At 38.1% G+C, this 15,985-nt stretch overlaps 1 long non-coding RNA gene across 1 annotated transcript in view; it reads left to right on the top strand.

Annotated features, from left to right (window-relative positions):
- Nucleotides 1-15,985, top strand: part of LOC107983102 (uncharacterized) — a 29,826-nt gene that overhangs the window by 6,800 nt on the left and 7,041 nt on the right. Inside the window, exons 3-4 of the long non-coding RNA XR_001730556.2 lie at nucleotides 1,530-1,608; nucleotides 13,226-13,346. This is a non-coding gene — a long non-coding RNA (uncharacterized LOC107983102). The remainder of the gene's footprint in view (nucleotides 1-1,529; nucleotides 1,609-13,225; nucleotides 13,347-15,985) is intronic.

Here is a 15,985-nt window from a genome sequence, read left to right as displayed (position 1 = left end):
AGAATAGCAAGGCAAATAATCCACAATATCTGCTTTGAACTGGATTTTATGAGTCCACACTGCCATATAATCAATTTCAATGTGGATTTTATACAGCTATGTGGAAGGGGCCTAAGATTTTCATAAACAATGAACCAACTTGTTTTTTTCCCCCTGAAAGTAGAATAGTGGTTCTCAACCAGGGAGTCTACAGATATGGGACCTCAACTCCCTGAGTCCCTAATTTCTGGCCATGGTGATCGGTATTTCATTGAATCAGTGTCCAAAATGTGGAGCTCTCAATTGAGAATCTTGAGAGAATTCTTAAATAATATGGTTACATTTTGCTGGACACTTCCATGTTGCATACATCTGAACTGAAAGATTAATGATCAAAATGTTACTGCAGAATGATGAATCGGCTAGACGGTCCTTTCTGCATCCTGTTGTCTCTTAAAAAGATTGTTATATCATATCAAAACTAATCCGTATCTAGAAAAACAGTGAAAGACGTTGCAAATGGTACTTCTTCATCCAGCAGAATAAAACCGTCATATTTCATGGTTGGGAAGAGACACCTGCTGGAAAAATTCACACTATGCCGCCAATATTACTATGGAAGTTCTTTAGAAAGTTTTTCAGCTAGGCAAAAATAGAGATCAATGATGCCATCAAGTGGCCGGTAAAAAATTTTCACTTAGAAGAATACTCAAGTTAAAAGTATTGTCAGTATCCTCATTACTGAAACAACGGAGTGTAGTGATGAAACAATTTGTGCTTGATCTAAGAACCAAGGGTGCAGTTACACTGTAGAATTAATGCTGTTTGATAAAACTTTAACTGCCCTGGCTCAGGGCTATGAAATCATGGAAGTTGTAATATTCTTTGTTTGAGAATTCCTAAGAGCTTGCAAAACTCTTGTGATTCCATTGTATTGAGCCATAGCAATTAAAGTGGTGTCCAAATGCATTAATATTATTGTGTATTAATTACCTTCTTTAGCAGTTTAGTAAAGAAACAAGTACAGAAATTCTGATTTATTGACTTAGGTTTTCTTACTGATATTTTATAACTCCTGATCAGGATTGCAGTTTTAGGGCCCTTCCACACAGCCATATAACCCAGAATATCAAGACAGAATAACCCACAATATCTGCTTTGAACTGGGATATCTGAGTCCACACTGCCATATGTCCCAGTTCAAAGCAGATATTATGGGATTTTACTCCAGCTGTGTGGAAGGGGCCCTAGACTCCCATCTTGAACCTCCCACAACTTGATCAAGCATCAAAAATAAAGGTAAGAAAAATGTTCTGTTCAACTAAAGTCACGAGGTTCCACTTGACTAATTTGTTATTTACTCTTTTTGTCTGTTTGCAACATTTGCAAATACTTACTGAACACCTTAGATCTGAGCAATTTTAATTTTCTAAATTCTGGTTTGGATACGTCCAACATACAAGCTTGACCCTTGCCCATCTTAGCTGATAAAATTTAGCACAAATGCATTGACGAGGACCTTATCACACTTAACCTTTTTAGTGTCCTAGGATGCTAAAGGGACAGTCCAGTGACTGATCGTCACACTGCCCATCATACAACATCACTGGACTTCCTGTTGAAGCCCAGGTAGGACTCTTCCCTTCTAACACAGCAAGACTCCCATGTTGTGCTGGTTGCAATAGTGCCAGCACACTTCGGTGGCACTTTGACAATGCTTCTCCAGTGGGATGGGGGGAGCGTCATCATTTGGGAGGGGTGAGTTGGTGAAACGGCATGTGATGAGGTTGTGAGTCCAGTGAATAGTAAATACCTCCCTATGCTAGAGGGAAGTGCCTTTGCCCTTGAAGACGACTATGGTGTGCCTGCAGAGAACACGCTACCAGGCTCTGATGTACAGTATGTGAGATCTACTGTCTGAACCCTAGTATCTCCCTTTCTGGTAAGGCTCTTGTGTGTTTTGGTGACAAAACAACTGCAGAGCAAGTCTGGGCCAGGAAAGGAACAAGTTATCCACAGTTATCCAAACAGTGGCAAATTCTCAATTGTACTACTACCATGTGCGCAACCTGGGATTGACCTTGAAGATAACTAGGAAGTTGCGACCATTGTTAGACCATTGCAGCCCTCCCTACACACACATCATATAACACCAGTCTTAGGAAACTGCACATGCTGCCAACATTAAACTCAATGTTTGGTGCCCTAATTGCTTTGAAATCTTAATATTTGAATGAGTACACGTCCATATATAGAGAGCAAGAGAGAGAAACTTAGTTCTTCTGGAAAGTACCTTATTATTTCCATTTAGGGAGGGCAATACACTGTATACCAGGGGTTCCCAAACTAAGGCCCATGGGCCGGATGAGGCCCTCCAAGATCATTTACTCGTCCCCTGTCCTAAACCTTAGACTTAGGGTTGACCTAAGTCTGAAACGACTTGAAGGCACACAACAACAACAATCCTAATTTTGGACTAGTTCATTTTAGTCCAGTCCCCACAACAGTCTGAGGGACAGTGAATTGGCCCTCCACTTAAAAAGTTTGAGGACCCCTGCTGTATACTAATGTGACAATTGGTCATCTTTGTTGTGGCATCCTGGTTGTGGAATGACCCCACCAGTGATGGCTTTAATTTGGTGCCAAATTAACATGTGTCCTTTTGTTAAAGCCTTTGGCATCTAATGATTTTAACCAATTGAACATATGTATACTTTTACCTTTTTAAAACTCTTTTAATGTCTTTGTATGTTTTAGATTTAATATCTTTTCATCTTATAGTCTGATAATAGCCTATCATGCTTTTTACCTTTTCACTACATCATTATAGCTTGCAATTCTTAAACCTATTTGGTTTAAGCGCACCTATTTTAGAAGCTGGACTTTGTCCAAAGCAATTACATAAATTGCTGCAAAAAATAGGTCGAAATAGTGTGCTTCCACTGATATTATATTTGCTCGTCTTTGTAATTTCCCGTATTTAGTGGGCACATTGTTTAATTTGTTCCTCCCATGATACTAAAATATTTATGCATTTGTAGGAAACATTCAATCATAGATTAGGCATGGATCAGGGTATTCCAGTAACATAAAATACTTATACGCATGAAAGCATAATTTCATCTATTGGTGTAATGCAATGAGTACAAATCAATCTTTCTTAACTGAAACAAATTACATGGGAAGACATATCTGGCAATCAACCTTTAGTTTTGGATAAGGCCCACTGTACAAATAAATTCTGCACTACCTTCAAAAATTACAAGAGCCACCTTTCTATCAGTTCTGTTCTTGTCCCTGTAATTGCAGTCATACAATAAAGAACAAATCATTTGATCTCTGTGCCTGGAATGTATGTGTATGAAGTAGACAGAGAGGGAGGGAGAGAAAGGCCCTATCCACACTGCCCTACAATGCAGTTTGAAACTGCATTATATGGTCACTGTAAATTCATATAATAACTGCATTGAACTGCATTATATCAGTCTATATACTGACCACATATACGGCAATGTAGATGAGGCCAAAATCTGCAAAAATTTCTGCACCTCAGGCTGCTATTGATAAAAACACAAGCTGGATTTTTTTAAAGGTCACAATCCCAATTAAAGATAAACAGGCAATTGTATTACATTTATTTGACAGAATGTGCAAGTTCTTATTTTAAGAATGATTTAAAAACATATTTAAGTTTACAAAGTATTCCTTTATTATCATCAGAACTTCTTGGCATGTCTGTGAAAAGTTGCCATATCTCTGCTTTGATGTTTGTACATTACTGTTCTTCTTAGAAAGCTTAATTTGACAACTTGAATACATTTGCCAGGTAGGGAACTCAGCTATTTTAGGTGATGTCTTTAGTCAATTAATCTCATTTTGGTTTTCTGCCATGGCCAGCTAACAATATTGAATTGTAGGATCACATATTCTGTCAATGTATTTGCTCTCCCAGTGCTGCTGTTATTTATAGGACAACAAATGAGCTAGACAGTATCCCAGCAGACCTTTTCAGTGCACATTAGCTTGTCAGAATGATGTAACAACAGATCCAGGAAGGGATATAGAGGGTAAAGAGCGAAATGAATTATAGAAGACCAATGGTTAGAACTGTGAGACCAACCTGACTGAGGTTCCATCTCAACTATATTATCCCATTCAAACCTGCCATTTTAAAAAAAGTCTTTGGGTGAGACTCTTCCCATTGCTCAGTCTCAGTCCCATTGCTGTTGGGATCATTTTGGTGGCTGCTCCAAGTTTCTGGAACTCCCTTATGGTGGAATCTAGGTTGGCTCCTTCTTGATTGCCACCATCTGGCAAAAAAGCTCTTTATTCAGGCAAGTCTTTGGCACATATGCTCCTCTGTCACTGTCTAACTGGCTGGTTGCTGCCATTATCTTCTATTGTTGTGTTTTATATCTACTTGATTTCATGTTATATTTCCACTCATTTTTTTTAAAAAAACTTTGCCAATGTTACTCTCAGGCATGTTGATAATTTTTTTTGGTGAAAAGAGTTTTATATTAATAAATAATTGTTCAATCAATTTATGAGTTATGCAAAATAAGCTTCCCTGAAGTGTAACATCTCTGGAGCCTACCAACCACTCCTGTATCTCACATTCAAATGTCAGTGCCAGATTGTTTTCTAGAGAGCATATTGACTTCTCTGTTTGTGTACAGATCCTTGTCAGATTGCATGCAGTGAGTGCATCTTGCAATCTACCCTGGATACACATACAAGCACGCACACATTTTCCCTGGAAAATAAATAAATAAGAAAAGGGTTCCTTTAGGGTTTAGTGCTTAAGATAAAATTGGCGACTTTACTTTCATATATCCCCATTTGAACCCAGGTTTGCTAGGTCCTGGATAGCAGTTTCCATCTATATATATATCATCATCATCATCAGCATCAGCATCATCATTATTTAATTACTTATTAATTGCCCTCCATCCACGATGCTCTAGGCGATTTACAAGATAAAGTTGTAAAGGGTAAAAATATATACATACAAATATTGATAAAATTAACATAGATTAAAAGCTCTAGTAAAGAGCCAGGTCTTGAGTGCTAGGGTAAAAGGCCCTAACTCACGCATGGCTCTCATATGGGGCGGCAAGGCATTCCATAAGGCAGGGGCAGAAATAGAAAAAGCTCTGCATCTGGTCTTTTCCAAGTGCACTTCTCTAGGACCCAGTACATAAAGTAAGTCTCATTGGGACGGTCGTTGCGACCTCCGATGATGGGAGAAGGAGAGACCATTTCTGCTTTAAGGTAAACAGCAAAACTAAACACCCAAAACCCACGAAACTTAGCCACAAAAGACATGGCCATCCCGGCTGTGTTTAGACATAACCCCCCCCCAAAAAAACCCAAAAAACCAAAAACAATTCAAACTGGAAGTCACTGAAAACCCCAAAAAATCAAATACTGCACTGTGCACATGCACGGAAGAGCCCCCACCCTTGGAAAACCTACATCAATGACAGGCAGCAGCACACGAGCATCCCAACCGAACATAGAAAACCATTACTGCACTGGCTGGGGCCGGTGGATTGCATAACATGAAGGATTAGGACATTACTCAGGGACTTTGTGAAATGGACATAGTGTGAACGCTGGTGGGAGGAGGGAAGGAGGGTGAAAGAGCCAGGAGGGGAAAAGCCACGCTGCCATTACTTCAGAGACACTTCAGTTTACTTACTAGACGCCCTCAGAAAGGCTGCGAGGCTGTTTCTTTAAGCACAATCAAGCACTTCTCAGACAAAATGGGCCCCCATTTGGACTACAACTCCCACAATCACTAACCAGCTATTTGGGACTATGGGAGTTGAAGTCCAAATGGGGGCCCATTTCGTCAGAGAAGTGCTTGATTGAGGTAAAAGAAATGGCCTCGCACTCCTTCCATGGGCATCTGGTAAGCAAACTGAGGCGTCTCTGAAGTCATGGTGGTGTGGCTTTTCCCCTCCCGGCTCTTTCGCTCTCCCACCCTCCTCCTGCCAACGTTCATGCTATATCATTTTTGCAAAGTCCCTGACTGAATTAAAAGAAAATAAGTTTTTAAAAGCTGGAAAAGGGGATAGCAATGCTGGCCAAAGGAGGGATGGAGGGTGAAAGAGCCGGGAGGCAAAAAGCCATGCCGCCATTACTTCAGAAACACCTCAGTTTGCTTACCAGACACCCTCCGAAGGGCTGCGAGGCCGTTTCTTTAAGCACAATCAAGCGCTTCTCAGACAAAATGGGCCCCCAATACTTCCTTTCAAATAACACCAGACTATCCTACTGGAGGAAAAAGAGATGACTCACTCACCAAAGTGGGAGATCAAGTTTACCCAGAAACCAAAGAGAACACTGAACCCAAGCAATGTTCTATCGAGACCAAACTTGCGGAAGATAACAGACTTTAAGTACTACTGCAGTTAAGCCGGCATGATGTCATAGTACACACATAACCTTATGCATACTGAACATAAATACAAGCATATAACATATATTAAATACCATCACTTCCTCAACAATTTTTTATCAACACCACCAGACTATGCAACAGCAATGTGTGGCCGGGCACAGCTAGTTACTTCTAAATATTGCAGATTTAAGAAAGTCCCATTGAGGATCTTTTTCATCTTGAATTTTCTCTGAGTTTTGTTTGAAGTGATAGCTGCTAATTTCTCCAATGACTAGTAGAGCAGTATACCAATAAACCATGGGCTATTTTAATTCCTTGTGGAATTACTGAATCCCAGGTGGGAGATGTACCCAGAGGAATGAAGATTTTTCTTTAATGTTCCTATTTCAGTAGTGAATGTCATCATTATTTTTTATATTAGTTTGCAAAAATAAAGTTAAGTTTTTTCTATGAGATACTTGCAATAGACATTTTTATCCTTTATGTATTTAATTGTAGTCAATGATAGATTTTATGAATCATTCAAAGAAACCCTGGTTTCTCACTGAGAAATGACAGATATCAAAACTATACAGAATTCCAAAAAGCAAGCCTACAATAGTCTCCTACAGAAAGAAATGGCAGACTTTTGACTGACAGAATATTCATCAACGTGACATTAAATCTTCAGGAGAAAGCATGAAAATATATGGAAAGGTTATGTTTTCTTTTTTCACAGTGTATGTTTGCCCTCCTTTGCCAATTGCTGTGGCATTTTGGAATTGCTGGCAATCTGTCTATATAACAGTGCGTCATCTATAAGGAGAAAAGGAAGGCATGGAGAAAACAGAAGGAGGATAAAATGAAGAGAGGGAACTCAGAAGCCTAAGGGACAAAGACCTAATAACTCATTGTGAGAATAGTGCACCGTGGGTGATACTATGAGAAGCATGGATTTAAAGACAAAGTTGGAAATATATGGGGTGCTTCTAGATCAGTGGTTCTCAACCTGGGATCCCCGGATGTTTTTGGCCTACAACTCCCAAAAATCCCAGCCAGTTTGCCAGCTGTTAGGATTGCTGGGAGTTGAAGGCCAAAAACATCTGAGGACCCTAGGTTGAGAACCACTGTTCTAGATAGATTGCTCTTTGCGGTGATGTAACAGACAGCCCTCTCTTCTATAGATTAACCTATCACAGTTCTCAAAATATTGAAAGAGTCAATGTGAATACCCAGCCTACCATTGGGCAGAAGGCAGGGGCAAAGGGAGGCTGCTGGTTTTCTTCTCCCTGGGCAGTGGTGGAAGAGTGTAAACACAAGGTTGTCTTGTTACTATAGACTCACTAGTAATACAGGATAGAATAATAATTACAAACTGAATATTATTTATAATTAAAGAACGTGGGAAGCAAACACATTAGGACTGTTTTACAAAGATGTAACAAACATTATGTTCATGTCTGAATGTTTTCCAAAATAACTAATAGGTTCTTTCATAAACTGTGTGGTCAAAACTTTAAATAAATCCAGTATCATCCCATGTAAATCCAAACTGGGATAAAAAGTCTTAGGAATACGTGATCGTCGGGAACATGATCAGGAAAACAACAAGGGTTCCCGAGTGCTTTTACCCTTGTTTCAGGAGAAGTATCCCTTTTTCAGGTTTCTTGTTTCATGTATTTGAAATAGTATCTTCAGAAGATTTATAAATTCCACTCGAGGAGTTAATGGCTCTGCCTCAAACTTTCAATTATGGGTAGTGATACTACTGACTTCCATTTGTGAGTGGTGAAGGAGTGTCAAGAAGCTGCTTTTCCTGGAGACAAGAAGAGGGAAATGGAATTTCCCTCTCTTAACTTTTTCTTGCTTTTGCTCTTCCACCTTTTGTTTCTTTTTCTGTTTCTCATCCCCATGCTGCTCACTGGCTGTCCACTTAGCTTGTTCCTGGTCACAATATTCTTCAATGAAAATAAATCTAATAAGTGAGGCAGAAAGTGTCAATCAAGAGGGCTGATGCAGTGGTATTGATGTCTGCTGAGGAAAAAAAGTAGTGTTGATCTAAATTTGGGCTGGGAATATATGTTGCCATCAATACAATTTCAGCTGTACATTATGGGTAGGTGTGAAGCTAACAGGTTAATCCAGGGAAAATCCCAGGCAGAATATTCTGAATAGCCACTGAATTATTTTGCTGGTTTAGGCAACCACTTAGTAATTGATAATGAGACTATTTTCTGCTTGTTACCAAGAAGGCTTTTAATGAAGCATTTCCCTATTGCTGTTTAAATATTACTGCTGCTGTATTTAATCAAGGGGCACCCAGTCAAGAAGCCTGAAGTACACATGTTTGTCTAAGCTAGATCAGCTGTCAGAATTTAAGACACAAGTGAGGACCATCTCTTATGGCAGGCCTACCCAAACAGTTTTAATGACAAATTTTAAGCTTGCATCTTATGTTTAATCTCTTTTTTGTGTATTTTAATATGTTTTTTGTGGAAATACATTTTAATATGTGTATTTTATGGAGCGTTTTGAAATGATTATGTGTTTTAGCAGTGTTGTAACCCACCTTGAGCCATGTAAAGAGGCAGATAAGAAATAAAATTAATAATAATAATAATAATAATAATAATAATAATAATAATAATAATAATAATATGTTAGGAGCCACCTTAGGATCTCTTTGATCAAAGTCAAGAGAGGATTTAAAACAAAGAGTGGGGAATGGTATTCCAGGGTTAAATAATTGAGGAATAACCTGGAAGGGGTTCTCCATCACAACTGCCAATCAAAAGGCATTAAAGAGTTTCTCTGCAGGAACCCAACCCTTAAAAGATATTTTTCCTAGTAAGGGAAAAACTGTAAGAATGGAAGTTAAAAAACAAAAAGATTGCTGGAGGAGTGGAATCAAAATTTGGTAGCGTTTTCCCCAAGTTCTGGGATAAGTGGTCCTGGAAATGTTTTGTTGCCCCAAATAGTAACAATAGATTTGATTCTGACAATGCTACATATATGACAATAAAGAGCTGCTGCCTAGAATAGAAGTTTCTTTAACTACTGGCTATGTCCCCAACATCCCATTACTTTTCAAGGGATTGATCAGAGTCAGAGAAAGGCAGCATGTCCTATTTTATAGTAAACATGCTCCCCTTGCTCAAAGGGCAATGCAGTCAAAAGAAACAAAGCACAATTCAGAATCTTCAGTTCTCTTCAACCTGGGGAAAAATGATTCACTAGGGGAATGTGAATGTCAAGTAACTAAATTAAATTCTGTCTTTTGGAAGCAAGGAGGCAACAACATATGTTTTTCAATTGACCTCCTGCACTTCTGATGCCTTTGAAAAACAGTTTTTGAGGGGAAGGCTGAGAGAAGAGGAGCTCTTGACACTAGCTGTTTGAACAGACATAAGAAGAGCTTAGCTAGTTCAAAATCCTGTGTTTTTATTGATCACGCAGTTTGTGGGTATTCTACCAAACCTATGTGTTTCCTTATATAATGCTGATGTAATAGGAATTAGAATACTATTAAGGGATACATGAAGTATGGAAGACTCATTCTTATTTCATGAATTTAAGAAGTATTCTTCCAGATTAATTCAAAAGGGTCTAGTTCAGCATCCTGTTCCTCACAGTAGGCAAATAAATGCCTATGAAAATTCCACAGTCTGTACAATAATCTTCTCTTGCTTGAGTTACTTGTGCCTGGTATGTGCAAATATGCTTGGAGGAAGTGTATACCCATCATGACCAGGATCCATCAATAGCCTTGTCCTCCATTAACCTGTCCAATCTCCATCTAACTAGGTGGCTGTCATGTCAGATTCCATAGTTTAGCTATGCTGAAATGATTCCCCTTTTCTAGCCTGACTCACCTCCAATTCAATTCCTTTAAAAGCTAGACAAGTTAGCAGTCATCATTATACCTGATAGCATTTAATCCCACAGTTGAACTGCATGCTGTTTAAAGAAATACTTCCTGTCATATTTCCTAGATCTCTCACTATCCAGCTTCCTTGGATGAACTTGGAAACTAATTTTATGAGAGAAGACTTTCTCGTAATGATGTTTAATTTTCTACAACTCTATCATGTTTCTTCTTACTGACACTGCCATGTCTCTGTCATATCTTCCCTTATACCACTTTCTCGCAGTGGAGTCCTTTGATTGTTTCAGTCACCTTTTTTGCATCGCTTCCAGCTCTAAGCTATCTCTTTTTAGATGCAATGACTAGAACTGTACACGGCATTCCAAGCATGAGCTTGTACCAAAACTAGAATGAAATTGGCAGTTTTGTTTCTGTTTCCTGTTTTAATCATGCAAAACATGGAATCACCATTTTATACAATTATGGATGACTAAATTTAGGTTCCATATTCATATCATTGCTTAGCCACAATCATGACATTATTGACACACTCATAATTTCTCTTTCAACTTGCTTTATTGGGCATGATCTGTATGGGAAGAAGGAAATCAATTATTCAGGAGATCAGAGCAGGATGAATGTTATTTTTATCAAGTTTGGTGGGGATAGGGTCAGGAGAGATGACTTAATTAAGTATAATCAACAAAGTAGTTGACTAAGAATACAGATCTATATATGAAACTGGAATGTTTCACCAAACTACGGCTACCATGAAGAATGGCATTAATGGTATCAAACTGCATTGATTCTACAATGCAGATGCATCCTAAAACCAAATAAAGTTAATTGTTTCTCCTAGTTTTCAGTATATAAGAGAATGCTTCTCTTATCCCATGAAGTGAGGGACTTTGTCAACAACTTTGTGGATGTCAACAATGCCTACTGGATTATGACTGTCAACATATCACATCTCTATATTTCTAATGGTCTGATTAAATAACTGACAGACATATTAAATATCTCACCCAACCCAAGATAGTTGTAATTGCTAAGTCTGCTGTCCAAGTGCTAACTGAATGGGCAGCTTCAAAAACCCTGATCTCTCAAGTGCTTGTCATTCTTGAAATCAGACATGGACTAGGCAGCCCTTCAAATAGAGGATAAGACAGCTTAGTAAACAGAGGATATCCTTCAAATAGGAGATATCCTTATTTGGAGAATACCTTCAAGAAAGATCCTTTAGAAAATGCTTAAACATTCTCAGTAAAAGAGGACATGTGATCACTTCACAAGGTGACTGTTGGAGCCAGGCATGTAGCCTGGGGGGGGGGGTCTTGAGGGACGTCAGCCCCCCCCCCCGAAATTCTCAGGTTGGTCTGCGAGAAGGCCTTACCTTTATTATTTAAACTGTTATGTTTATTCATATCATGATCTGATCACCATGCTCAATATATCCCATATGCATGGGGGTATTGGGATAACGATACAAAAGGTTTGTTAAGGTAGATCCTCTCTCACTCAGACTCAGCCCCCCACCCCCACCCCCGAATCAAAATCCTGGCTACGGGCCTGGTTGGAGGTATTGTTTTAAAAGCAATTGGAAAAATAATCAATGTTCCAAAAGCAAAATTTATCCCACATAAATTTCAAGAGAACGTATTCATTATTTTTTAAAAAAGCACATGTACTAGAGTTTCAGAAAAGATGAATGTGACAGATCTTTGATCTAGAGATGCAACCAAGCTTATTGACTTTGAACATGCTTACCTCTCAAATGGTGATTTACCAGACATGATATACAGTAAAGAATCTTGTTCTTAGCTCTCTTTCAAAGTGAAATTGATGGAGCACAGAAATTTCAGGCTGTTTTGCTGTCACCATGTACATATTTCATGATATATGGTGTGTATCCACTGGCTCCCGATCTGCTTCTGGGCTAAAGTTTTAAGCCACTCTGAGTCCCCTTCATGGTGAGAAGAGTGGGGAATAAATATAGTAAATAAAAACTAAATAAATAAATAAAGTGCTGGTAATTACCTATAAAGCCCTAAATGGTTCAGGTCCAGAATATTTGCAGAACCGCATTTCTGTTTACAACCTGGCTCAAGCATTGCGACCGACAGAGGGGGCCCTTTTCTTGGCCCCATCCGTGTCTCAAGCAGAGCTGATGGGAACGAAAGAGGAGACCTTCTCTGTGATCATTCCCCGCTTCTGGAACTCCCTCCCAAAAGAACTAAAAACTGTCCCCTCTCTCCTCGCCTTTAAAAAGCTGCTAAAAACACATCTTCTGCACTTTGGCATATGGAGAGGAGGAAGATTAATGTCTTGACATATAACATCTTCTAGATATACTAAATCCTGTTTAGATATTGGAATTGACCTCAACCTGTTAGTTGTTGGCAACTATTTTACCTCTTAATAAGGTTTTAGTGGCTTTAAATTTTTACCATGTTTAAATTCATATTACGTGATTATGTTAGGATTGTTTTATTTTTTGGTTTAATTTCTATTTGGTATTAAGTTTATAGTAATGTCTGTTCTATTTTCTATGATGTAATTTGTTATATGGTTCTTTGTTGGCATTAAATGTTTGCCATATGTGTTGGAACCTGCCCTGAGTCCCTCTGGAGAGAAAGGGTGGTCTAAAAATAAAGTGTTGTTTTGTTGTTGTTGTTGTTTTTGTTGTTATCTTTTGCCATTAAACATGCTAGCCTTGACTAAAGGACTTGTAGTTTAAAAATATGGAGATTAGAAGTTGAAGCAGTTGCGCAGTGAGGATATCTTATGGGTTTTAGGGCAAGAGGCATATGGCAATTAATTCTGATAGGTTTGCTCTAATCTTAGAATTACAGGCAAATGTTTCATGTTCCTATCCATTTCCAGACATACAGAACAATTTTGTTCAAGACAATTAGAACATTAAAAAAAATCTGATTTAGATAGATGAGATGTGCCTGCCAGCAGGTTTTATCAAAAAGTTTTTTTCATTGCAGAAATAGAAATATCAGTTGTGATCTTGGCTTGGGAATGGGCACCGTGGAAACATTTCCCCACAAGATGGCATTAGTAATCTGAAGAAAGTAGATAAGAAGGCCAGAAGATCTTGCTTTAAAGGTATTACTTCATAGCTGATAAAAATCGTACCTTTCTTAAAGGGGGAGATTTGAGAGTGGTTATCATCTATGTACATGTAGCAGTTTAGAATGATAAAGTATTTAACTTGCTTGGATGAAGTTGGAGAGATGCACCGTGATTACTAAAACAGCACTTTGAAAAATAGCGTGAATGAGGTCACTGAGCTTAAAGCTGAAAAATGAACACTTCCTGTGATTTATAACACCAAAATAATTATTTCACCTGACCTCTCAGTCTTTCTACTATTGTAATAGTACACTATTATGTTCCCAGGAAATTGCCTAGCAAACCTAATTCCGAATCTGTTCACCTCAGTAAACACAAACGAAGAAGCTAGAAATGTTATGCTGTTTCTAGAAACTGTGACTGCAGGAAGTTATTGTTTCTTTCCTTCAGTATCTATCTTCAAAAGTGGAGAAGATGAAGAAAAGGGAAATAAGGAAAAATTATAAGTTACAATTACACAAAACCCAATTGTGGGTGGCTGTCCTTCTGGCACACACACACTTTGTCCACACTCTCATTTTACAACACCTTTTCTGGGGTCCAAATGGACTGAAGAAAGCTTCCAGCTATATAAATGGGATATCCTTTATATAAAATGCTAGGGACCAGAAGATTTTGGAATATTTGCATTTGTATATACTGTACATACATAATGAAATATATAGGGGATGGGGCCCAAGTTTAAACACCAAATACATTCATGCTTTATGTACATATAGCCTGGATATAATTTTATACAATATTTTAATCATTTTGTGCATGAAATAAAGTTTGTGGATACTGAACCTCAGAAAGGAAAGGAAATATAATCTCACACCGTGTGAGAAGGAAAAGGATGTTGTGAATTGACCACATTAAAAAGAATACCTCCAAATAATACCTATCACTAATTTTGCCGGAAAATACATGAAGATATGATCATCTTAGTTTCACTTAGGCCATTTTCCATGGTATTTTTTTTGCCCCTCATGGAAGAAACAGAGCCATTTTTTTTTACTTTGGTAAGAGAACATTTTAACAACTTTAATACCAGTAGTAGCAATTGTTGCACAAAAAGTGATGGCACACATTTAAATAGATTAATTGTTCTCATTGAATTAAGTTGACATTTAGATGCATCACCAGATTATTGGAATTAAATGCATGCATTTATTTAATTTATATCCCACCTTTTTTTCAATATGGGACCCAAGGAAGCTCACAAAGTAAGCTGAGAATTCATTTTAAAAAATAATTTGTAGTACACAAGATTTTTTTAAAAAGCCAATTACACAAGCAATTTAATTAAAACTACTAATTTAAAATAATTTAAAAGCATTTAAAACATAATAATGAATATAAAAGGTCACATTAAATCCACATTACAAGAGCATTTTGCAACAACCAATTAATAGCAAAAGGCCTGACTAAATGAGAAGGAAACATTCAGCCACCTTATTGCAGATGCTATACTGACTGCCAGTCCATTTCCAAGCACAATTCCAAATGTTTGTTATAAACTTAAAGTCTTATATGGCTGTGGTTCAGATTATTTGAAGGATCATAGTATCCCTTATGAACTTGCTAGGAAAGCAATCAAACCTGGATCCCTATTTCCAAACCTGCTTTTGCACTAACCAAGAACACTTCTCTTTTGTCTGGATTAAGTTTAAATTTGTTTACTCTTATTCATTCCATTTTTGATGACTGACTCTGGTTTAAAACTGAAAGAAATCCCTTGGATTGAAGTAGAAAGGAAGGAATAATACAAAGATGTTTCATAGTGATGAACCCAATTTCAAAGTTGTATATTTCATAATGGCAACATATTACAAAGTTACAAACGAGTTAATGAGTTATCAAGTTATCGAGTTTTAGTAACTATTTTGAGCCAGAAACAAATCTAACCCTGCCCCTGCAAATGGAAAATATTCCATTAGGCCTTATGTTGCAGGGTTACCATCTTGGGATTGATTGAGATTAGAGGCTTATTGTGTGCTGGCAGTAATCATTAGAAACTTTATGCCACACACTTTCAAGTGGTACGAGTTTCATTCATGGTCAGTTCATGGTTCAGAGCTAGAGTGATTTCAAATTGGGTCCATCTTTTTGAAACTCACTGTCAAATTAGGGTGTCACCTGCATACAGTTGGCACCCGACTCCCAAATTCCAGACCACCTTACCCAGAGAATTCATTTTTATAGCATGACGCCCTGAGGGATTCCACAGGACTACTGCCAACGTGTCAAGTGGTAGTCTCCAAGCATCATCGGGATTCATCTCTCTAGGAAAAACCAGAAGCACTGAAGAACCTTGGCTCCATCCCTATCCCATAACTAATTGTACTGAAAGCTAGGGGAAGGCCTAGTATGAACTAAGGACCCTTCCACACAATCATATAACCCACACTATCAAGGCAGATAATCCACAATATCTGCTTTGAACTGGGTTATCTGAGTTTACATTGCCATATAATCCACTTCAATGTGAATTTTATACATCTGTGTGGAAGAAAGAGGCCTAAGAGGACACTCTCCATTCTAGGCAAAGACCATGCATTAAGACAGCCAAAGTTGCCTCTGTCCCATAGTCATACCTAATTGGAGTGGTCACCCAGAATCCCTAGAGCTGG

Source organism: Anolis carolinensis, chromosome 4 (assembly GCF_035594765.1).
Source record: "Anolis carolinensis isolate JA03-04 chromosome 4, rAnoCar3.1.pri, whole genome shotgun sequence".
In the NCBI taxonomy this organism is placed as follows: Eukaryota; Metazoa; Chordata; class Lepidosauria; order Squamata; family Dactyloidae; genus Anolis; species Anolis carolinensis.
Note: the sequence above shows the minus strand (reverse complement) of the source record. Positions and strands in the feature narration are given on the sequence as shown.